The sequence below is a fragment of the Lygodium microphyllum genome, chromosome 26 (assembly GCF_053477565.2).
Source record: "Lygodium microphyllum isolate KBCC chromosome 26, Lygodium_microphyllum_v1.1.10, whole genome shotgun sequence".
In the NCBI taxonomy this organism is placed as follows: Eukaryota; Viridiplantae; Streptophyta; class Polypodiopsida; order Schizaeales; family Lygodiaceae; genus Lygodium; species Lygodium microphyllum.
In genome coordinates, this window is record NC_141160.1 from 19,645,305 (window position 1) to 19,671,349 (window position 26,045).

A 26,045-nucleotide genomic window follows, 5' to 3' on the forward strand; every position below is an offset into this window, starting at 1 on the left:
GTTGAATATGATATGGACGAAGAGAATGATGAAAGTGAGCCAGCAGGGTCTATCCCACCTGAAGAGGATACAATTGGGGACGAAGTTCCAGAAGCATCAGAAGCCGACGAGCTCATGCTATGGGACAGAATGGCAATGGTACCATTTGGTTTGGTAAATGGATCTTCTCATATGCAAAACCTTTATAAGAAATGGATTAAGAAGATCAAGCCGTCTTTTAAGTGTGGCTCCTACCGTCCTACCCCATCCTTGCCCAAGAAAGATGATGATGATGCACCGTGCCAACAAGCACCAATCCAACTAACCCAACAGGCATCAGAGGGTCCCTGTTATGTGACGTTCCTGGATGTATCATCAGAAGATGAGTCTTCAAGCCAAGAGGTAATTAATCTTGAAACCAAACCCGGAACGGCTTTAATCCCATTCCAACGTCTTAAGGAGCAACCTAAGTCTCCACCAAAAGACGAAGTTGGTTCTAGTGGGACATCAGAAGAGGATACCACTCCCTTGAAGGAGTCGGATCTGTATCCAGAAGCAGTCCGCGGGACCTTCATCCGTGAAGTAGAAGGTGAAAGGCAGTTAACCTTTGTGGATTTAGAAGGCACTGAACGTCACTTGAAGGTGGGTAGTAGTCTCCCAGAAGAGGAGTTGTCAACCTTGTACAACTTGTTGAAAGAAAATTTGGACGTGTTTGCATGGTCTTACAAAGACCTAAAGGGGATTGATCCCACAATATGCCAACATCATATTGACTTGGAGCCTGATGCCAAGCCAGTACGGCAACGACAGAGGCGAATGAACCCGAATTATTCCACATTGGTGAAAGCGGAGCTGCTGAAGCTTCTAGAAGCGAGTTCATCTATCCAGTGGCAAACAGTGAATGGGTTTCACCCATCGTGGTTGTACCCAAGAAGAATGGCAAATTGCGAATATGTGTGGATTTCCGAAAGCTTAATTCCAAGACAAAGAAGGATCACTTTCCAATCCCTTTCACAGACCAACTGTTGGACACAGTGGCAGGACATGAGCTTTATTCTCTTCTGGATGGATTCAGTGGATACAACCAAGTGCAAATCGCAGAAGAAGACCAATCCAAAACAACCTTCACCACAGAATGGGGGACCTACGCTCACCGAGTGATGCCATTTGGGCTCTGCAATGCCCCTGCTACTTTCCAACGAGTCATGATGGTTGCATTTCAAAATCATCTGCATGACTTTATTGAGGTATATTTGGATGACTTCTGTGTCTATAGTTTGATCAGTGAACACTGGGGACATCTGGAACAATGCTTTGACCGATGCCGGGAGTATGGGATTTCCCTCAACCCCGACAAATGCATCTTTGGGGTTTCTTCTGGAGTTCTGTTGGGCCACATTGTCTCAGCACAAGGGATATCAACAGACCCTGCAAAAATCAAAAAGATTGGAGCTCTGACAGCACCCACCAACCTCAAACAGTTGAGGGGATTCCTAGGCCATGTGGGTTACTACAGAAGGTTCATAGCCCATTTTGCGACAAAGGCAACCTCCTTGCACAAGCTCCTGAGGAAAGATGCAGAGTTTACTTGGACAGAAGAATGTGACAAAGCCTTCCACACTCTGAAGCAGTGTCTGATAGAGGCACCCATTCTGCAACCTCCTGATTGGACGAAAGAGTTCCACGTACACACTGATGCATCAATTGAAGGTTTAGGTGCTGTCCTTTGCCAAAAGGACTCCTCGAAGCTGGATCAACCGATCTATTATGCAAGTCGAAAAGTCACTGATAGGGAACGAAACTATACAGTGACAGAGCTGGAGTGCTTGGCAATGGTGTTTGCCCTGGAGAAGTTTCGCCATTACCTCCTATCGCCCCATACACCCTGCTAGGTGGTGCACTGTACAAGAAAGGCAAAGATGAAGTGCTCAGAAGATGTGTTGCAGGAAATGAGATTGGGATCGTTCTGAAGGCTTGCCACGACGAGCCATGTGGAGGTCACTTTGCAGGAGAAGCTACGGCCAGGAAGGCTCTGCTAGCAGGATATTGGTGGCCTACCATTCACAAAGATTCCTATGATTACTGTAAAAGATGTGATGCTTGTCAAAGAATGGGGAAGCCTACAAAGACAAGTGCCATGCCACTGCACCCTATCCTTCCGTTGAAGCCGTTTGAGAAGTGGGGCATTGACTTCGTAGGTCCAATCGACCCTCCTACCAGAAGGAAACAGAACAGATACATCCTCGTATGTACGGATTATGTCACAAAGTGGTGTGAAGCTAAAGCCCTAAAGCGGGACGATGGTAACAGCGTGGCCCTGTTCATGTACGAGAATATCATCACCCGTTTTGGTAGTCCCTTAGAGCTGGTAAGTGACAGAGGCACTCATTTCATCAACAAAGTCATGGAAGAGTTGACAGAGTTGTATAAGATCCGCCATCGCAAGTCCACTCCCTATTACCCCAGAGCCAACGGCCAAGTCGAAGTTACCAATCGCATCCTCTGCTCGATTCTGACAAGAACGATTGCCGCACATCGTCGTGATTGGGACGATCGACTTACAGAGGCCCTCTGGGCGTACAGAACTTCCCATAAAGCAGCAACGGGACAGACACCTTTCCAGTTGGTGTATGGTACAGAAGTAGTTTTTCCTGTTGAATTGGAACTACCCTCTTTGAGAGTGGCGATCAAAGAGCGTTTGGGGGATGACGATTCACTGCAACGCCGTCTCCTGTACCTGGAATGTTTGGACGAAATTCGTAGGATGGCTCTACAGTGCATGGAAGCCACGCAAGCTCGACGTAAGGCTTACCATGACAGTTTCATCAAGCACAAGGAGTTCAAAGAAGGTGATTTGGTCCTAGCCTATGATTCACGATTTGGCAAGTTTCCTGGCAAGCTCCAACAGCGATGGATGGGCCCCTATAAGGTACTTGCAGTCAACCCTAATGGCTCTGTCCAAATACAGACCCTGGATGCCTCTGATGATCCCTTTCTGATCAATGGATATCGCCTGAAGAAGTACTTCCCTCCTTGGGGATCTTGACAATTACGGTCACTTGATCTTTTCCCTCGTTGTCGCGGCACTGTACTTCTTATGTTGACACTTTTGATAGCCGTTCTTCAGTCACTCCTGATGAAGTGGACGCAACCCTCTGTCCCCTCCAAACCCCCTTTCAGCCTTGATCTCTTATCTTCTATTTTCCACCAGCGACAATGGCGAGGTGGGTTCTGACACATGGTCTTTCTACCATTCCCTTGTTCAATTTGAAGAAAAGAGAAAAAAGAAAAAAAAAAGAAGACAAAAACCAAACATATCGGTCATGGGAGAAAAGGACTTAGGTCCTTGTCATGCCGACCTATTCTTCGAGAAAAGGTGGAAACACCCTCGGGAATAGGGGAAAATAAGGAAAAGAAAGAAAAAAAAAAAGAAAAAAAGAAACCAAAAAAAAAAAAACAAAGAAGAAAAAGAAAAAGAAAAAAAACAAAACAAATCTGTTATGAGAGAAAAGGAAGAAATTCCCTGTCATAGCAGGCCTCGTTCCAAGAAAAGGTGATAAACACCCTTGGGCGAGAAGCTGGCTGTGGAAAAGGTGGTAACACCCAGCAGTCCAGAAAGTGGATTCATTAATTGATATCCCTCGGATCCAATTCTGAAGCTGCCTCCCTTGGTACGCTGTGTCATGGGTCTTTCTGCAAAGTGAGTACCTGTCCTCTAGCAGATGACATGTCCTATTCAACACAATGTTCGATTTGATGGCTACCTCCCTGGGTATGCCTCTTCAACAACTGGTGACGCGATCTTCATCGACAACCCCTTGAGTGATGTGAGCTTTCATCCTAACCGGATGGGGACGTGAGTATGGTTGCCCTCTGTATCTATCAACAGAGAGTGAGACAGAGGGTGGGGCGAGAGACCAGTCTTTTCCCTTCCAATCGAATGAGAGGTGAGAAGTGTGAATGGAGTGTTGCACGCACGGGATGGGCCTCTCAATGCACAAAGCACGATTTGTTCTGTACACTGCACCATAAGGCTCCCTGGCCTTCATTCTCGCACCGTATGCCGGCACAGGGCGGGATACACTGTTGCACCATCAAATGCGCACAAGGCATACACCCTTTGCACAAGTGATTGTGAGGATTACATCAATGGGTTTCAGGAAAAGGCTGCCCTCCTGTATCTATCAACAGAGAGTGAGACAGAGGGTGGGCTGAGTGTGACTGGAGTTTCTTCAATCAATTACCGAGAGATGAGATTGAGGGACGTTACGACACTTGGAGTCAGGTATGTTCCCGTTTCCCTATGCACCCACGGGATGGGTCTTTACCGTCAACACAAGACACATCACCCTGTTCTGTACACTGCACTGTAAGGCTCCCTTGCCTTCCTCCTTGCACCTATGCCAGATGGGTTGGACGCACTAATGCACCATCAACTGTGCACCCTGGCATACTCTTTTTACACCATTCCCCCCTTGTCGATTCCTCAACCGGGTATGAGATACGGGTTTCAATCCTTTTTCCTTAAGTGATATTAGTCATGGGGCGAGTGACTGATCTTTCATCTCGTTTGAGTGATTGTGAGTTGAGTGTAATATCCCTTATCATCGACGAATTTCCTATGATTCCTTCCATCAGCTACCTCCCTGGGTACTGCTGCGTGGTCCCTGCCATGACGGACGTGTGCCAAGAAGATGCCTTGGTTCCTCCAGCGCCAACAACCACATTGGACGTGCCATCGATACTCAACCTTGATTCTTGACGAAACGGGCCAAGTTTTTCTAACCCTACACTTTGGTTTCTTCGTGCTGGTCATGTTTTAAGTGTGGGGAAGTTAGTGGATGGTCTGTGGCATGGTCCTAGGTCCCTGTTGATCGGTTAACCCTATCCGTTAAGGTTTTAAGTGTGGGGACGCGTCCCTGCGCGTCTACATTGCATACCCATTTGCATATGCCTTATCTTGCTCATGCATGTCTACCATGACTTGTTTTTACCTTCATGGGATCCCTTCCCACCCACCCGGTTATGTTCCACCCACCCTTGGGGCTGTTCCCTTGCAGTTTTCCTTCATTCCCTGATTTTGAGGTCCTGCTATGTAAATGCACCCTACGTTCACCAAGGTCCAAATCCAACCTTATAGCCTTGTTCCTCTCTTTGAACTGACTATTTTTCCTTTTTACCTACCCCTGTTCCGGTGCACGGTTTTTGAGTTATTAATTTTTGAAGCATTTTACGCAATTTAGACGGTTTTCCATGTGAACGCGCTTTTCTTGCTTCGGAACCGTGATATGATGTCATAGCCCTGACCAACGCTTTTCCCCTAATACTTTTCCTTTTTATTCCGCATCATTCTGATCCACGGTTTGTCCGTTATTAATTTTCCGGGGTTTTCACGACTTTTTCGTGCGTATTTTTGACATTTTTCCATGTGAACCTGCTCTTTTTGCATCGGAATTCCAATTTGATTTGACAACCGCGTCCCCTGTGCCTTCCCCTACCTTTTTCCTTTTTCCTCCACCCTTTTTCGACGTTCGGATTTTTACTTATTAATTTTTAAATGAGTTTTCGGGAGTATTTTTGGAGTTTTTTACATGCGAACCCCTCCTATTTCTGCTGGAACTGCGGTTTAACATGACAACCCTGTGCCACCCCTTCCTGCGGACATTTTTTCTTCTTACTGCATGTCATTCCGGTAAAGGGTTTGTCAGATATTAATTTCCGATCCCATTTTCGGGTTTGTTTTCTGGGTTTTTCTCGTGTGAACGCGTCTTACCTTCGTCAGAATTATGTTTTGATATGATAGGATTGTCGGGCACATCTTTCTGCACAGTTTTCCTTTTTTCCGCACTTCATTCCGATGCACGGATCTTTCGATATTAATTTTTCAATTGCGTTTTTTGTTCGTTTTTTGTGTTTTTTGCACGTCACTGCCCTTTCCCCCTCCCGGAACCCCCGTCCCATATTTTTCTTGTTTCCCTCCTGTCGTTCTGCCCACTTTTCGTTTTTACGATATTTCGTTTTGACATCTGGATTGGGAATTATTAATTTTTCTTTATTTTTCCGTTTTTTCTTGCGCTCATTGTGCGCGTGAACGCGCCCGTTTTCGATTTAACGCGTCTCCACGCGCCCCGGTCGTGTCCGCGTACCCCGTACCGTCCTCCCAGCGTCGTTTCAATCCCGTCACGGCAAATTTTTTTACCCCGCCCGCGCACGTGCGCGGGACGGGGATCCGTCCCCTCTTGAACCCGCCCATCCTCCTTTACCCTTGCCCGCCCACCTTTTATTTAAAAAAAATAAAACCAATTTATTTCAAAAAAAAAAATGGATACCCCCTCCCGCCAACCGTCTCTCTCTCTTCTCTCTCTTTTTCTTTCTTTCTCTTTCTTCTCTCTCCTCCTTCTCTTCTGTCCGCCATCGCCCTCTTCTTCTTCCTCTTCTTTCTTCTCTCTCCTCTCCCTTCTCTCTCCTCCTTCTCTTCTGTCCGCCATCGCCCTCTTCTTCTTTCTCTCCCCTCTTCTCTCTCTTCTCCCTTCTTCCTTCTCTCTTCTTTCTTCTCTCCTCCCTTCCTCCTTCTCTTTCCCCTTCTTCTCCCTCTCCCTCCTTCTCTCCTCCCTCCTGCCGACCTTCTCCTCCTTCTCTCCTCCCTTCCTCCTTCTCTTTCCCCTCCTCCTCCCTCTTCCTCCCCTTTTCCTTCCTCTCCTCGCCACGCCGCCCCGTCGTCGCAGGAGGCCGCGCCGTCGCTCGTCAGGAGGCTCTGCGCCTCGCCGCCGCCAGCAGCCGCCCCGCTGCCCGAAGCCGCCGCCGCCACCTCGCGTCATCGCCGCCGCCACCTCGCGTCATCGCCGCCGCCACTTCGCGCGTCATCGCCGTCTCCACCTCCCTTCGCAGCCACCACCTCCCCTCCCTTCCACCTCCCACCTCCAACTAACCTAGGTTAGTAACTCACTAACCTAAGTTAGTCACTAACTAACCTAAGTTAGTAACTAACCTAACTTAGTTACCACCATGACTAACCTAACTTAGTTAAAACTTAATTAACTAACTTAGTTAGTCAGAACTAACCTAGGTTGATTTCCATGACCACCATGACTAACCTAACTTAAGTAACTTAAGTGACTTAAGTGACTTGTGACTTATGTGATTTATGTGATCAATGTGACTTACTTAATCACAACATTCATTTTTTCATTAAAAAATTTCAAAAAAATTTCTAAAAATTCCTTCTGTCTTTTGTTAATTTTTGGACCTTTGTCTGCTAGGAATTGCCTTTCCTATAATTTTAGAAGAATCCATCTTTCCTAAAATTACCCTTAAATTGCCAAAAAATAGGAAAACTCATTTAAAAATGGTAAACAATTGTAAAAAATTCTAAACACATTCTAAAAAATTTCCCTCACCTCCCTTACTCATTTTCCATTTATTCAAACATAAAAAAATTACAACGAAAAATACAATCAAATAAATAAAAATAAAAACCCAACATCAATCAACTTAATACATCTGCTAAGGTGTTATTTGTTGTTTCATCAGTGCTTTTTGCTTTTCCTTTCCTGGGACTCTTCCGTGCGCATTCCTGCATTTCATACACACCCTGCCAGGTATTTATTTTCTGTTATTTATTTATTTATTTTCCCCCCTTAATCACAATTAATTGTTAAAATAAACCCTTTAATCCACCCACCGTTTCCACGCGCATTCGCGCTAAATACACATTTTTTTTAAATTAAAATAAACCATCCGTTCACTTCGCACGCGCTACGTGCGCTACAGAGGCACTCTCAAATTTTAAATTAAAATCAACCAGCCGTCACATGAGCACGCGCTGGCAAAAAAGCGCTCCACATCACTTTAATTATAATCAATGAATTGCATTTAGAGACCTAGTCGGGAATCGAAGTCCGGGAATTGTATAACTGCACCGTTTAACCTAATAATTGGTAATTAAATTTGTAATAAGGAACTGCCGTTTTCTTATTAAGGTTTATCACCTAATAAAACTTCACCCATTTTTAATAATTGATTAAAATCAACCCTTCATTAAATTAATTTCCCCCTCACTGCACTTAATCCCCTTTTTAATGAAGCGTTTCGTGGGATGGGTATACGCAGTTCTTAGTGATGTTTTCCATGGTCCAGTCTTGGTTCTATCATAGATGTCGTATTGATAGATGTTGGATATGATATGGTTTTGGTTTCCTATTTTCGTTACGGTTACGGTTACGGGTACGGTATGTAGTTTTTTCTTTTATTGCCTGATACGGGGTTCAGGGCGTTTGTTTGATGCATCGCATGAAGCTTTCGGTCGCATTTGTCTCGAGGTCATGTTAAATTTTTTCTAGGATGTGGTTTGCCTAGGGTTAGTAGGTCGAGTTACGTTTGATTGGTAATTCTCTTATCCTTGGTTTTTGTCTGTTGGTTTGCAGGCATTCACCTTGATTGTCTGTGTTTGTGGTGTGTGTGTAACCATCTGAATGGCGCCTTCTCATGCTCCTCCCCCTATTCAGTACGTTCCATTAGTTAGTAGGGATTACTCGTCCCTACTTACTTTTGAGCCCCTCACGAAGGCAGGACTTGCTGCTTTTGTGGCCACTCCTTTTCCATTACTTCCAGAGGATCCGTCCGTATGTGATGAGTTCCTGGCCTCTTACAGCAAGAAGACAGGAGTAGTCCAAGGCATGTCTATGACATTGACGTCTCGCGGCTTAGGAAAGGCTCTGTCCTTACCCTTCAAAGGAGAACCTTTTGTGACCACTCGACAGCTCTTCTCTACTGAAGAGATTCTCAAACTGTTGCAGAAGCAGACAAGGGAAGTCCTTGATGTTAAGAAAGTGATAAACTCTTCAGGAGTTTCGTTTTCGATGATCACTGATCCTGTCTGGAAGACGATGTGCCAGTTCCTTCAGGACAGGTTCATGCCTGCCAAAACGCCGTCACACTATTTGTCCAAAGAGCTTTTCACAGCTTCCAGGATGGTGCTAAAAGGAGTTGCCATTGATTGGAGCACATACCTCCTTACTAAGATGGATCAGCATTTTGTTAAAGTCACGAGGGGTACTGTTACCAATGTTACCTACGGATCCTATTTGTCTGCCTTCTTGACCTATTCAGGTTTACAGAAGACTGTACCTCCACCTCCTCCTTCAGATCCAGTCCCTCCTCCTCCACCTTCCGAAGAGTCAGCACCTATTGACATTGAGGATGATGATTCTCCGCCTCCCCTGGTCATACAGCGCAAACGCTTGAAGAGGGTAGCGGATAAAGCCCCTGCTGTACTTCCCTCAGTACCTATCCCTGCTACTTCTGGCAGTGACCTCCCTGGGTTTCTCACTTGCAATAACCTATTCAGGGCACATAGAGAAGGATCCTTGGATATCTCCGTTCCTTCCCTGAACAGTCTCGTTTCAGGATATGCCATTCCTTTCCTCTGCAAGGATATTCAAAGTTCCATTGAGTTGTCAGTGACAGCCTGTGTTCAACAGCTGTACGCATCTTTCTATGAGGAGCTCATGCAGTCCAAAGACCAGTTGCATAAGGCAACATCTGAATTAGCTTCTACTAAGGATACCCTAGCAGATCTATTTAAGCAAATGGAACAGCAAACCCAACTGGTTGCCACTCAAAGTGATGAGCTTTCTTCATTAAAGACCCAGTTACTAGAGGCTCAGTCACAGGTTACTAACCTTTCAGTAGAGAAGGAGAGGATGTCCAGCGAAGCGAAAGAATTCCAAGTTCTTTTAGATGACAAGCTTTCAGCTTTACAAATGGCTAATGACACAGTGGCCAACCAAGCTTCCCAAATCCAACAGTTGGAGGATCAGCTTGCAAAGTCCCGCTCTGTTCCTCCAAGCCCTCCTGTTCCATTAATTCCTTCTCTTTCACAGCAGGACTTGGCTGCATTACAGAGACAGGCTACTTTGTGCCCTTTATTCCAAGACAAAGTGGAAAGATTGCAGTCCAGAATGGACTTGTTATGGTCTACCTTTGAGCAGTTTCAGGACTGTGTCTTACCATACCATTCTTTCTTTGTCCACTATCATTTACAGAAGCTGGTCTTCTATATGAAGCTTTCCACGATGGATTTACCTTTTCCAGAAGATGGCTGGAGTGGGGCTTGGTCTGCTGAGTTGTTGACAGAGGTAGTCAGAATGCTCTTTGAAGATTCTGTCACGCCAGACACCATGCTGATGGCATACATGTATCTCCGAGGAGATTTGTTAATTCCAGATGAGGTAGATATGGCATGGTATGTGGGGGATGTGGTCTTACAGGCTGTTCTATATGTCAATCATTTGGAGTTGCGCATAGCTGATATGTTCCAAAGTTATTCCTCCAAAGTAGCTGATTGTCAGGATAATTCGTGGCATCCCATGATTGATTCGGTGGTCCTAAATCAAAGACAAAACACAGCTCCTACCTTTGTACAGAGTACTAACCAACTGAGGATGGATCTCTTAACCTATCTTTCCAAACATAATCCATTTGATGCTACTTTCTTTGATGCCTATCATAGACGATCTCTCTTAGGACCTTCTGTTCCTACCCTCCTTTATTATCAACAATTGGCTCACCATTATGCTATATATTTTTCCCTTTGTCAAACCCATTCCACAGTAATTTTACCACTTCTTTTCCAATCTTCCAATTTCCCTCAAATTCCTATTTTCACTTACTGTTCCTTTATTGAGGATAGGGTATTTTCCCCTTCTCCACCCTGTCCTTCACCCCTCATAAATGTACCCTCCACATTTCCTATTTATCAATTAACACCTTTCCTTAGTGATTCCTTACAAATTTCTGCCACTCCTTCTTTAACCTTTTCTTCCTTTTATGATTTTTCCTATCCTTCCCTACATCCACTTTCCCTTATTCCATTACCCTCTCCTAACACTTCCATCTCTCAACCACCTCAGTTGGTTAGTGACTGTGACGGTTTTGATACTCAGATTTCCAGAAGAAGGGGATGGAGTTCGGATGATTGCCTTACAGGACCGCAGATTAATTGGCCAGTAATTCCAGGGGAATGGACAGTTTCAAGTCAAGCTTATCAAAACTATGTTCATTTTGCCCAACAATATTCACAGTCTGCAGATCCCTCAGTGAGATTAACTGCTCACTTTGCTTGGTACCTGGCGTATATGCATAGGCACTCCCATACTGATTCAAAGCCTATCCCAAAGTTGTGCATGAATGTCAATGTTAGCATTGATTCCCAACAGTTGGAGATACTGTATTTTCATGCCCTCTGTTTGCCTAGCAGATACCTAGTCCTATTGGAAAGGATGTGCTGTCTCCAATTTTTCCAAAATCCTCCTAAAAACTTTGTAGATGAATCCTTATCTATGGATCGATTCAGACAACATCAATCTTTTAAGAGGGATCATCTTCATTGATACCTTTCCAATGTATGGTGCAAGCTTTTTAATGCCAAACTCTTCTCTTTTTGAAGAAGTCATTCAGATGGTTGTGTTGTGTATTCGTATTAGTGTTGTGAGTTCATGTATGTCAAACGAACGTATTGGATCTTGTGTACGAGCTATGTTTTGGAGATTTGTCGAGTTGGGGTCGTGGATGGAGAGTTGAAGATGAAGATGATGAAGAAGAAGCAAACTCTTATATCCTTTACAAATTTGTGGTGATTTTTAGTTTGATAAGAGGTGTTAATATGTAAAAAGAGTTTTCCTTTCTTTGTATTTTTATATCAGAAACAGGTTATAAGTTGGGGTCGTGGTGGATGGATTCTTTTTGAAAAGATATTGAAGATCAAAGTGAAGCTTTTCCTTGAACTTGTATTACCTTTTTCCTGGGTCGCGAGGACGCTTCCTTATTAAGTGTGGGGATATGTTGAGTGTTGAAATGACTTGTTTTTTGGCTGATTTTTGTTGTTTTTGAGAGCTGAATGGTTGATTTTAAGGGATGATTGATTGATTTGGAAGTGGATTGAGAGTGTTTTGGATGATATTGATTGTGTTTTGGAAGATTATGATATTTGTTGGTGGTTTTGTGATGTTCTGATAGGTTCTGAATGGTTCTGTATACCTTCTGTTTTGCTCTGTTTTGGTCTGTTTTATTCTGATTGTCTTCTGTAAAGAGGGATGGAGTATTGATTGATGAAGAATGAGATATTGTGAAAGCTTATTGAATGTTTTGTGAGAGTTTGAAATGGTTTGAGAGTGAGTTATGTAGTTCTGATGACCTTCTGTAACCTTCTGTAGGTCTTCTGTAGAGCTTCTGCTTCTGTTCTGTTTCTGTTCTGCTTCTGTACTGTAGCTGTTCTGGTTCTGTTCTGTAGACTGTTCTGTAAGTGTTCTGTGGAATGTATGTGTGACTTTGGGAAAGTTTTCTAGCCTTGGAAAGAGGTGAATACAAGTGCAAAAGAGCTGGAGGAAGTGGAAGAAGTAGCTGTTGAAGACTCAAGAGAAGACTAGAGTGAAGTGACAGTAGTGAGCTGTGAAGAGACACTGTAGTGGCTCTGGTGACCTTTCATATCAGACATACCTCTTGGGAGGGGTATCCACAACCTAAGAGTGATTATTGAGAGTGATTTTTGAGAGATTGTAGTGAGGATATGATGTATTATTGATGGAGTGTGTGAGAGAGAGTCAGAGATAGCCAATTCTACTCAAACAAAGTGATTGTATATGAGAGATTGAGAGAGAAGACTATGAAGATATTGAAGATGAATACTATGTGATGTATTTCCATTCAAAGATGGTGTATTCTTTGATTTCTTTGTTCTATTGATGGATTTTGTGAAGATGTTGAAGAATATGGTTGATTCTATTAAAAACCGTGGGAGATTTACATGATGCTGTATGAAGATTTGTTGTGCCTAGTGTTCTTTTCTTCATTGTGATCATATGAAACATGAAAAACAAGCTTGTTGATGTTACAAGATAGATTTTCTTGCAAGAGAATTCCCTTTTCCTTGGTGTTCCTCTCGGGGCTCCAAGAGAGAATCACGATCACTAATGATTCTTCTAGGTAGCCCATGTAGCTTGAATATCTCCTTGATAAACAACCTTGCAATGTCTGAGGCTTTATAGTTTGTTTTTACTGGAATAAGGTGTGCAACCTTAGTAAGCAATTCAACCACAACCATGATGGAGTTTTATCCTCCCTCGACTTGGGGTAGGCCAACAACAAAGTCCATACTGATGAATTCCCATTGCATTTGGGGAATGTCAAGTGGTTGCAACTTTCTAGGCATTTTGACATGTTTGTCTTTGATACGTTGACAAGACAAACACTCAGTGACATATTTGAGAACGTCACCTTTAAGCCTCTCTCAATAGTAGCTCTTCCTAACTACATTGAGAGTCTTAGCATAGCCAGTATTTCCTGAGAAAGGGGAATCATGAGCTTCCCATAGTATCTTCTGCTTAAGTGACTGGCTTGCCAATATACATAATCTCGTTCTATAGTAGACAAGTCCACTATTGATAGAGAATTCATGATACTTAGCCTATAGCTTTTGGTCCTGGTCCTTGATAGGGATCTCCCTTAGCATCTTTTGATAGGATGGATCATGGCATGCTTCCTCTCTAGCTAGCTCAAGTATTGGGTTGTTTTGCATGGATACCTTTGTGGCTTGAGATTTAGCTATTGATGGATTTTTCAAGATTAGAGAATTAAGGAATGCCTCACGCAACTGAGTGCGTCGGCAACTACATTATCCTTTCTCGGTCGGTACTTGATTTCAAAATCATACTACTCTACACTAGAGTAAACTTATTACCCAACAGGTAGTGTATCCAAAGATTTAGAGCATGGATGACAACTAACAGTTCTAGATCATGGGTAGCATAATTCTTCTCATGGCTTTTCACTTTCCTTGAAGAGTATGCTATAGGATGAACTTCTTGCATGAGCACACATCCTAAGGCAAGTATGCTAGTATCAGTTACTACCTCGAACTCGTTACTGAAGTCTGGGAGTTTCAGTATAGGTTTTGATACCAAACTTTGCTTTAATCTATCAAAATTAGATTGTTCGGCAGCTGACGATGCAATGGATGTTTGCTTCTTCAATAGATCCATCAGAGGTGCTGCAATCAAAGCATAGTTTTTGATGAAGACCCTATACCATCCCGTCAATCCAAGAAAGCTGCGTATTTCTTTGACAGTTGATGGTATTGGCCATTCTAGAACATATTTGACTTTGGTCGGATCTACTGAGATTCCTTCCACTGATACGATGAATCCCAGATATTCAATATAACGCTTGAAGAATGCACACTTCTTCATCTTAGCATAGAGCTTATGTGCCCTCATTGTCTCAAGGACAATCCAAAGTTGGGGTTCATGATCTTCTTCCTATTTGGAATAGACTAAGGTGTCATCAAAGAAGACGAGTACGAAGTCATCAAGATATGGCCTAAAGATATCTTGCATTAATATGTTAAAGGTGGTAGGTGCATTTGTGAGCCCGAATGACATAACTAGGAACTCAAAGTGTCCATATCTTGTGTTGAAGGCCATCTTTGGGATATCTTCTTCCTTAATCCTTACCTAATAGTAATTAGACCTGAGATCAATCTTGGAGAAGATCTTCGCACCCTGAAGACGATCAAGAAGCTCATCTATTCTAGGAATAGGGTACTTATTCTTGATAGTTGATTGATTCAACCCTCTGTAATCAATACACAGTCGAAGCATTCCATCTTTCTTTTTTTGGAACAGTACTGGAGCTCCCCATGGTGAACTGCTAGGACGGATGTAACCACGATCTAGTAGTTGCTTGAGTTGTTCCTTGAGCTCAATTGCTTCCGGGATGGACATTCTATAAGGTCTCTTTGCAATTGGCACAGCTCCTGGTACTAGCTTGATCTCATGATCCACTTCTCTTTGAGGTGGGAAATCTATCAACTCTTCAGGAAATATGTCCGCATACTCCTTTAGCCATGAATGTCCTTCACTAGACTCTTGCTTTTGATGTAACTCATTGAGCTTAATCAAGTAGATAGGCTGTAGTCCCTTTCTAACTTCCTTTATAATCCGAGATGCTTTGGCCAATTGAATTTTTGGCTTTCCAGCCTCACCTTGAGTTGTGACCAATTCCCCTTCAGAGTTTCGAAAGGAAACTTGGCCCTTTCCACAATGAATGTGGGCGTCATTAGGTTTAAGCCAATCCATTCCGAGTAGACACTCATTGATACCTAGTTTCATGACTCTGAATTTGACTGAAGTCATCTTTCCTCCCAGAAAGAATTTCACCTTAGCAGTTTGTCTAGTACAAGTGGCCTCACGACCATTTGCTAATTCCACAAGCAAGGTAGATGCTTCTATTATGGCTATTCCTAATCTTCTTGCACAAGTTGGTGAGATAAAGGAATGTGTACTGCCACAATCAATCAAGGTCTTGAAACCTTTACCTTAATAGTCTGATGGTGTTTGAATCACCAAAAACCGGCGACTCGGCCCTTTCTTGTGAAGAGTGGCATGGAATGTCACCCTTTCAAACTCTGCTTCCATGGTCGGATCTTCTTCTTTGCACATTTCCCTATTGGCAACATAGGCGATTCTTCCTCTGCCTCAGGTAGTGACTCCCTGGCCACGGCCAGTTCCTTGGAAAGGTGCTTGACGATGTCCTCCGCCAAGCTTGAGACATTGCCTCTTAAAATGACCGGGCTCATTGCAGTGGAAACAATGGAGATTTGGCCCATTTCTTTGGGTAGGGACAAAGCTATTGGCATTATTAGTCCTTGCTTTCTTTCTTTGTCCCCGATTTTGACCTTTAACTCTATTCATTTAAGGCCTATATGCTTCTCTGTTCGGGTCATTATAAGACCAAGTTTTGTTACTTCTTGGTCTAGCCTACACCTCCTGAATTATAGGTGCAGCTCGAATGAGTGTCCTATAGATCTGTTGAGCACATAGATTCAAGATGGGTATTTACTGGTGGGTTTAAACCAGCACAAAATTTTGACACCTGTTATGTCATATCCATATGTGGCGCATACTTAAGAAGTGAGACGAATTTTGAGTAATATTTGTCAAGAGTGAGTCCCAACTGTTTTAGCTTGTAGAACTCATTCATTTTCAGCGTGTGATATGCAGGTGATAATTAGCTTCCTTGCATAGCTTTCTTCAAATTTTCTTAGGTAACGGATTCTTTTATGATCCCTTGATATCTACACCATTGCTTCCACCAGATCTTGACTTCACCGGTGAGCTTCAGCTTGACGAGCATAGCCTAGTTGGCGGGTGCAGTACCAAATCCTTCAAAGTAATCCTCCATGGATTCTATCCAAATCTCAGCATCCGCTTGGACAGTCCTACCTTTCCCATCAAATTCTAGCTACTTGATCTACTTGAGAAGAAACTTCTTCTCCTGGATCACAGCCATACTTGATGTAGAAGGAAAACTGGGAATCTGTACTTGGGGTTGTGCCTCAATAAAGGATTCTTAACTTTATAACTCGCTAATCATTATGATTTATATTTCATACCCAATTCAGCTATCAACCAAGAATCCTAGCCACTTAACTTTTTATCAATTCTCATGGACAAGACAAACATTGATAAAAATAAGTCTCATTGCATTTATATGGGCATAGCCCTTTCAGAGTACAATATTTCCTGAGATGATAGAGCAACTGTTACATTTAGTTTGGGGAGAATAATGTTGTATTACATTTATCTACAGGAACTGGATAATAGTATGGTTTCGAGTCATGGATCTTCAGGAATTGGTAAGTCATCCGAAGATTAGGGTATCATTTCCTTTGGAACTTATTCTTCTCATAGCATCCCGCGGGTCATTTCCTCGTATACATATGAGTTTAGCTCAACTCTCCGACCTTGAATATGTAAAGTTGAGTTTATGTGAGCCTCCACAAAAATGAACAACTTCACAATCTTTAGGTCCTCCAACCACTTGATCCTCTTTAGCTTGGTTCGAATGTAAGCAAACCAGTGGGCAGCTACACAGTAAAATCCTGAGTCACCCGTCCATCTCCATTCCACATAGAAAGGCGATGGATTATTAATACGGTCTAGGATGCTCATCATATCAACCCTAATTCGATAATCCGGGGAATACATTGCGGTCATAAACATGACTTGGAACACTAAGAACCTGTTCCATGCTTCATAATTCTGCAAGACAGCATCAAAAGTAAGGAAATGTTCTGAACATCAACATTTTCTTTACTTCTACTTATTAAGATTTCTTAAAAACAAATCCTTTGTTGGTTTGCTCTAATACCATCTGTAACCTGTCCACCTGTTCCCTTCAGGACGTGTCTCAGCATTCCATCGGAAATGAGGTCTAGACAGCTCTGCTCGGCACTCCCATGGAATGTCACGTGGTTTGCGATCTAGAACTTTCCGCGCCACGTAGCGGAGTATTCTGGTCGTTCCCACTTAGGACACCTGAATCAGGGTTTCCCCTACTTGTCATTTCCTAAATGGCAACTAGCATCAAACCCCAAGCTAACTACTTTATGCAGAAAGGCCAGGGCTAAAGCAGATTCATGCTGCACTTGGTTCAAGGAGAATGGGAAACAAGAGGGATGCAAGGCTCAACCTCTCAGCCATAAGGCATAGTCCCATTCCGTTCCCCTAAAATAGCATAAATCGGGATTATTATAACCTAAACTCATGCTATTAAGCTTTTAAGGTTTTATGTTAAACAACCCATGCAATCTTTCCCTAACTTCATTTCTGAATGAAATATTCCTACGCTAATTGAGCATTACGCAACCTTTCCTAACTACCATGTAGTTGAATGCGATTTATGCCAATTGACTAGAGTTAACCTACTTCATGCAACCCTAGAATCATTTCCATGCCTTGCAATTTCATACGATTGTTAGCAACTTTCTTAATGAATCATTACAAAGAAGTATTTGTCTAATAATGCAACATGCAATTTTAATCTTTCCATGCCCAATCAAAGGTGTACAACAATAATCTCGACTTTCTAATGATAGTCATTAGTTATTCTAGATTCGTTACTTTGTAATGCACAGAAGCAACTTGCTAAAAACGCGTAGACATCTTTCGTTCATTCCATTTAAAAAAGTACAAATGACTAATCTTCAATTGTGAGTTATTTCTTTTAAAAATAGCCAATGTAATTCATTCTCATCAAACTAGGGGTTTGACAAGCATAAGTGCTTCCTAATTCCATGAGTTAATCCGGCATGATTGCAATACTTCGATGTAAATCAAAAATAGGAAGAAAACCTGGACTTGTGGGTTCGGTGAAATGTCCACATGAATGTTAGGAGATGATCCTCGTATAGTTGCGCCTTGTCCCTTTTTAGGGGCCATCGTGAATTCAACCTTCTTGCCTTGGCCGCAGTCTTATGATATTTGCCCATCTCCCTCATACGCGAAATTCCCTTTGCGGTACGGCTTCCTTGACCGAAGCACCAACTTGCAGAATTGGGCTTTGGAAGGCCTTATGGTTAGGAGCTTGGGCCTTCTTCTTTCAAAAAAGAGAGATTCGTGAGAGGATTCTTGCAAAAGCCTTGCGGAAATGGAGGCTTGAGAGATTCTTCTCCTTGAAATTCCAGCTAGGAATGGTTTTATGGGCTTTGCGGAAATGGGGACTTATGAACTTCTCCTTCCTTTCATAGAAGTTTCAAGAATAAAAATCTTTGTGGGGAGGGAATGTGGAGGAAAAATTAGAGATGGGTTATGGGGGAATTCGAGTGGGAAGGGTTTAGGGAAACCCCTCTTCTTCAAAGCCGGGATGGCTTATTTGAGAATCTAATGGGGAAGCCCTATAGGCTTCCTCCTCGAAGCTCGGAGGGAAGAAAAGTTATCTTTAGGAGGGTTCAATGGGAAATCCCTTAAACTCGGCAAGGAGATTGTGCTTGTGATGGATGCAATGGAAAAGGGCTTTAAATCCTGGGTTACAATGGTTTTAATAGGGTCTCCACGGGTAGGACTTTACAACTAGGGTAAAATGGCTTTTGGGGGATGCAAGGGGGAAGGGGGCTTAAATGAAAATTGGGGTAAATTTTGCTTGTGTGAGGAATCCACGAGTAGGCGTAAAAATGTATTTAAATGACTTGTGTGGGGAATCCATGGGAAGGGGGGCTTTAAGAAGCCCCCTTAGAAGCTTCCAAGAAGCTTCTTGGAAGCTTCTGGGAACGTGTGATGGCCACGTGGGTGGACGATGAGGATCTCGATGGCACGAGCAGGAGGTGGAATGGCGGTAGTAGATCGGTGTGTCCGTGGTATCTCCCTCCGGCACGACGGTCCACGACTACAATGACACCTTCTTCCTCCACGCCAAATTCCGCAGCTCCCTCCTCTTCCACACCTTTGCACAGTGGACTGGCGGCTCCTTCCACAATCTGGCGTCATCCCCTACTCTCACTCTCATATTTCCTCAGCTCCCTTCTTCTCCACCCCTTAGAGAGGGGGTATTTATAGTCTGGGGGAGAGGGGACCTCCCCCCCCACGTGACCTATTGCATGGCCCCCTTCCCCCACGACTTCAAGCTCACTACAGACCCACCCCCGCCACACACTCTCTCCTCCAGCATGGCATTCGGCTAGGGGAAGGAGTAATAAAAATTTGAATTTTTTAATACTCTCATTATCCTCTTAACCTCCTCCCAAGAGGATGTTCACCTGCGGTTATGCGGGTTTTTAAACCTCGATCCCGTTTTTGCCAATGGAGAGTTATGATACCTTGCGTACAGTTTAAAGCTTGCACCGACGGTAACTCCAATGCCGAAATTGACCTTTGCTTGAGTTTCACGTGGGCTAGTAATATTTTTCAACAAAAATATTACATCTACGGGCGAAAACTTGGATTCATAATCCCTAAGGATTGCTAGATTTCCTTCGGGCGGATTATGGATTGCCTAATTCGGGCATGGATAGCCTTCGAGCTAGATTATATGATGTATTCCAAAGATAAATAATATCAATTGTTGAAAATAAACTTGTTTGACACTTTTTTTCTATGTTAAGTGCTAAGATTATGTGAAGGAACCAATGTCTAATTGGCTAATTAAGGAAGCTGTTTTTGCGTGTCAAACTAAATATGGTAGGTAATTAGACAACTAAAGCAACCTTGAGGAAAGTGCATGGATGTGGCCATGGGTCCATCCTACAGGTGGGTGATCTCGGTTGGCCGGGAGCTTTTCTCAAACAAAATCAACAACAAGGAACGATGACTTAGAATCTAGGTTACTAGAATCCCGATTTATGTTGTTTTAGGGGAAAGGAATGGGGCTATGCCTTATGGGCAGAGAGGTCGAGCTTTGCATCCCACTCCTTTTCCATTCTCCTTGAACCAAGTGCAGCATGAATCTGCTTCGACCCTGATGTTTCTGCATAAAGTAGTTCACCTGGGGTTTACGCTAGCTACCATTCTAGGAAATTGACCAATAGGAAAACCCTGATTTAGGTCATTCCTAAGTGAGAACAGCCGGAATGCTTCCGCTTTGTGGCAGACTCGGGAGGACCTAAATCGCAAACCCCGTGACATTCCATCGGAGTGCCGGGTGACACTTCGTGGCAGACTTGGGAGGACCTAAATTGCAAACCCTTGACATTCCATCGGAGTGCCGGGTGACGCTTTCTAGACTCTCTTTCGGATGGGCTGCTAAGAGTGTCCTACGAGCGAACAGGTGGGCACGTTACAGTTGGTATCAGAGCCAACCAATGAGGATTTAATATTTTCAAGGAAACTTAATGGGGAGAAGTAGAGAAAATGTTGCTGTTAAGAGCATTTCCGTACTTACTTATCAATGTTGACATGTAGAGTCATGAAGCATGGAATAGATTCTTGGTGTTCCAAGTTATGTTTATGACCGCGATACGTGCCTCGGATTATCAACGGAGGATTGATATGATGAATATCCTAGACCGCATCTACAATCCTTCACCCTTATACGTGGAACGGAGATGGACATGTGATTTAAGAATTTATTACATAGCTACCCACCGATTTGCTTACCTTCAAACCAACCTAAAGAGAATCAAGTGGTTGGAGGATCTGAAGATCGTGAAGCTATTCATCTTTGTTGAGGCTCATACAAACACAACCCTACATGTTGGAGGATGGAAGGTCAAGCAGAACACGTATGTGTATGAGAAAGTGACCCAAATAATCCCTTCCGGACAGAATGAAAGGATACCCTAATCTTCCTATGACCTATTGATTCCTGAAAATCCATGACCCCAATCCATACTATTACTCAGTTCCCGTAGCTCAATGTAACACAATCTTATTCTCCCTGAATTAATATATCAGCATGCTCTACCATCCCAAGAATAATTGTACTTGAAAGGGGCTATGCCCATATGAATGAAATAAGAATCTTTTTATCAATGATTGTCTTGACTGTGAGTATTGATTAGGTCTCTTGGCTGAAAGCTGAATTGGGCATGAATGTAAGAAACGTTTAGCAAGTTATTAACGTTAAGAATCTCAATGCCCAGGCACAACCTCAAGTGCAGATTCCTAGTCCGACCCCTACACCAAGTATGGTTATGATTCAGGAGAAGAAGTTTCTTCTCAAGCAAACCAAGCCACTAGAATTTGATGGCAAGGGAAGGACCATCCAAACTGATGCTGAGATTTGAATCGAATCCATGGAGGATTACTTCGAAGCGGCAAGTACTGCACCCGCCAACCAAGCAATGCTCACCAAGATGAAGCTTACCGGCAAAGCAAGACTTTGGTGGAAGCAATGGTGCAGAGACCAAGGGATCTCGGAAGGGTCCATTACTTGGGGGAAGCTAAAAAGAGTTGCGCGAGGAAGATACTTACCACCTGCCTACTGCACCCAGAAGATGAACAAGTTCTATGAGCTAAAATAGCTTGGTTTATCTCTTGATGCATACTACTCAAAGTTTGTCTCTCTTTTGAAGTATATGCCACAAATGGATATGACACAACATGTGTCGAAGTTTTGTGCCGGATTAAACCCACCTACAAACACTCACCTCAAATCAATGTGCCTGACAAATCTTCAGGACGCACTCATTTGAGTTGCACCCATAATACAGGAGGTACAGACCATGCCAAGAAATAACAAGACTTGGTCTTATAAGGATCAGAACAAAGGAGTGTATAGGTCCTAGGCGAAGAGAGTTCAAGGTCAAAACCAGGGACAAAGGAAGAAAGCTAGGACCAACAATGTCAATAATTTTGTTCCTACCCAAGGTAATGGCTGCAATCTCCATTGCTTCCATTGAAACGAGCCTAGACATTTTAGAAGGCAATATCCCAAGCTCGGTGGAGGACAACGTTAAGGACCATTCCAAGGAACCGCCTGTGACCAAGGAGTCGCTACCCGGGGCAGAGGAAGAACTGCCTGTGTTGCCAATAGAGAGATGTGCAATGAAGAAGACCTGCCCATGGAAGTAGACTTTGAGAGGGCAATAGTCCATGCTGCCCTTCAAAAGAAAGGCCCGAATCGCCAATTTTCGATGATTTAGACACCATCAGATTATCAAGGTAAAGACTTCAAAACCTTGATTGATTGTGGCAGTATGCATTCCTTTATTTCACCAGTTTGTGCAAAAAGATTATAAATAGCCACAAAATATGTACCTACCTTGCTTGTGGAGTTAGCAAATGGTCGTGAGGTCACTTGTACTAGGCAAACTGCCATGGTGGAACTCCTGCTGGGAGGAAAGTCAACTTCAGTCAAATTCAAGGTTATGAACCTAGGTATCCATGAGTGTTTGCTTGGAATGGATTGGCTTAAACCTAATGATGCCCACATTCACTGTAGAAAGGGCCAAGTTTCCTTTCAAAATTCTGAATGGGAACTGGTCTCAACTCAAGGAGAGGTTGGAAAGTCAAAAATTCAATTGGCCAAAGCATCTCGGATAATAAAGGTAGTTAGAAAGGGACTACCTATCTATTTGATTAAGCTTAATAAGCTAGATCAAAATTAGGAGTCTAGTGAAGAACCTTCATGGCTAAAGGAGTACATAGACGTATTTCTTGAAGAGCTAATAGAACTTCTGCCTCAAAGGGAAGTAGATCATGAGATCAAGCTAGTGCCAGGAGTTGCGCAAATTGCAAAGAGACCATATAGAATGTCCATCCCGGAAGCAATTGAGTTAAAGGAGCAACTCAAGCAACTGTTAGATCAGGGCTACATCCATCCTAGCAGTTTGCCATGGGGAGCTCCAGTGCTGTTCCAGAAGAAGAAGGATGAAACGCTTTGGTTATGTATTGATTACACAAGGTTGAATAAATCAACCATTAAGAACAAATATCCTATTTCAAGAATATGTGAACTTCTTGACCGTCTTCAAGGTAAAAATATCTTCTCCAAGATTGATCTCAGGTCTGGATACTATCAGATAAGGATCAAGGAAGAAGATATCCCAAAGACAACATTCAGCACAAGATATAGGCATTTTGAGTTTCTGGTTATGTCATTCGGGCTGACAAATGCACCTGCCACCTTCAATAGGTTAATGCAGGATATCTTTAGACCATATCTTGATGGCATTGTACTCGTCTTCTTTGATGATACCTTAGTCTACTCCAAACAGAAAGAAGTTCATGAATCCCAGCTTCGCATTGTCCTAGAGACAATGAGGGCACACAAGCTTTATGCCAAAAAGAAGAAGTGTGTGTTCTTCAAACGATAGATTGAATATTTTGGATTCATTGTATCTGTGGAAGGAATCTCAGTGGATTCAGAGATGTTCTAGAATGGCCAATACAAAAAATTATCAAAGAAATACGCAATTTTCTTGGATTGACAGGATGGTACAGGGTCTTTATCAAAAACTATGCTTTGATTGCAACGCCACTAACCGATCTACTAAAGAAGCCAACGTCAATTGTATGGTCAGCTACTAAACAATCTAGCTTTGATAAACTAAAGCAAAGCTTGGTATCAGCACCTATCCTGAAACTTCCAGATCTTGGTAGGGAGTTCAAAGTGATAATTGATGCTAGCACACTTGGCTTAGGATGTGTGCTTATGCAAGAAGGTCATCTTGTAGCATACTCTTCTAGAAAACTGAAGAGCCATGAAAGGAATTATGCTACCCATGATCTAGAGATGTTAGCTATCATCCATGCTCTCAAGCTTTGGAGAAACTACCTATTGGGTAACAAGTTTACCCTAGTGACGGATCATAAAAGTCTCAAATGGATATTTACCCAACGTGAGCTCAACATGAGGCAACGTCGGTGGATTGAAGTAGTGGAGGAATATGACTTTGAAATCCAATACCAGCCTTGAAAGGAGAATGTAGTTGCCGATGCACTTAGTCGCAAGGCATTTCTAAATTCTCTAATCTTGCAAGATCCATCAATGGCTAGATCTTTAGCCACAAAGGTATCCATGCCAAACAACCCAATACTTGAGCTAGCTAAAGAAGAGTGTGGGAGCTTTCATTCAACCGCCAAGACCCATGGACCGCTTATTGTTTCAAGCGTTCCAAGCCGAGCACTAATGGCTACCTCTCACATAATCGACACGCCATCCATATCTACAGGTGTAGTGAGCTTACCTCCGTGCCGTTCGAGTTACCTCCTCTCCCGCGCACTCCCGTAGCTCCACGATCCAAGTGCAAGCTTTCACTCAACCGCCATGACCCACGGACCGCTTATTGTTTCAAGCGTTCCAAGCAGAGCACTAACGGATACCTCTCACATAACCGATGCGCCATCCATATCTACGGGTGTAGTGAGCTTACCTCCATGCCGTTCGAGTTACCTCCTCTCCCGCACACTCCGGTAGCTCCACAATCCAAGTGCAAGCTTCAAGCAAGCTCGATCCTCAAGCTCCACGCTCCAAGCTCCATTGCCGTGAGCAAGACAAGAGAAGAGAAGAGAAGAGAAGAAGAGAGGAGAAGATGGAGAGCTTCTCCTCCTTGGTCCCTCACCCTCACACACTCACTCCCTCACACTCTCACACTACCTCTCTCAAGCACAAGCTCAAGCAAGCAAGAACAAGAAGAAGAAGAAGAAGAGGAGAGCTACTTTTGGCCACATACAAGAATGGGCTTCTCATTCACTTTTCAACTTTATATACAAAACCCTAAATTCCTTTTGGGCAGTCATCCCCTTTTCCCTTTTGTACATGGCCGGCCATAGCCTAGCCCCTTTTTCCCTTTGTCCTTCTATTTTCCTAGCTTCCTTTCCACCGCCCATCTACATTTACAAATTGCATTGGTGAGAGCCCGGCGCTCCTTGAATTAAACCATGGTGCGCTTGCGCTTTTTTACAAAAGTTTTGACTTGCGCTTTTTCTTGTGCGCATTTCTCCCTTATTTAGGACTCTTCTCCTTGTGCGTCTTTGTCTTCCATTTCTCTTTGCCTTGGCCTCTGTCTTTGTCTTCTTATTTAGCTTTTTCGGATTTTCCACCTTCATTCGTTTGAGGGTTAACATTATCCCCCTTTGAGACGAGTGCCAGTCCCATGGCACTCACCGTCGTAGGTAGCAGGCTGTAGCATGCACCGAAGACGTGGGTGACAAGGACGCCGATGGTTTCCGTGGAGGAGTATTAGTGGTGGTGTGGTAGAAGGTCCTAGGGGCCTGTTGGTGGCCAAGGTGGCTGGTGGAAGGTTGTTGGAGTTGGCGGTAGGGCTATTTTGTGTTGGGGATTGCATTGATGGCCAGCACAAGTGTTGGTTTGTTGGGGATTCTGCACATGGTGATCCCTTGCGGGCTTGTCGGATAGTAAGGGATAAGCATTTAGAGTTGGGTGTTGATGAAGATCGAACGACACTTTCTGTGGAGTCTTCAACACCTGCAATTTGAAAACCTCTCGTGTGGTCTCTCCCTAAGGGGTAGTGCTAGTCTTCTTATCGTGCACAAGACATATTTGATTAGTTTGGGAGACAGGTCGGACTCTAAGTAAGCTGAGAGTATTGTCCTGCACTTGAGGACCCCAACTGCGTATATACTTCGGTGTAGATATTAGGTGAGTGCTTGTGCATACTTAGATATTACATAGTTAGAAGGCCATGGGCTAGTTTCTCCTAACAATGTGTGGATGAAGCAAAGTTGTCCATATTGAGAATAAGCACACGTGAAGGTATATGAGACATCTCTTGCATTGTGACTGCACGACGGAGCATAATTGAATACAGGGACACCGCACTTTCGGTAGCTGGA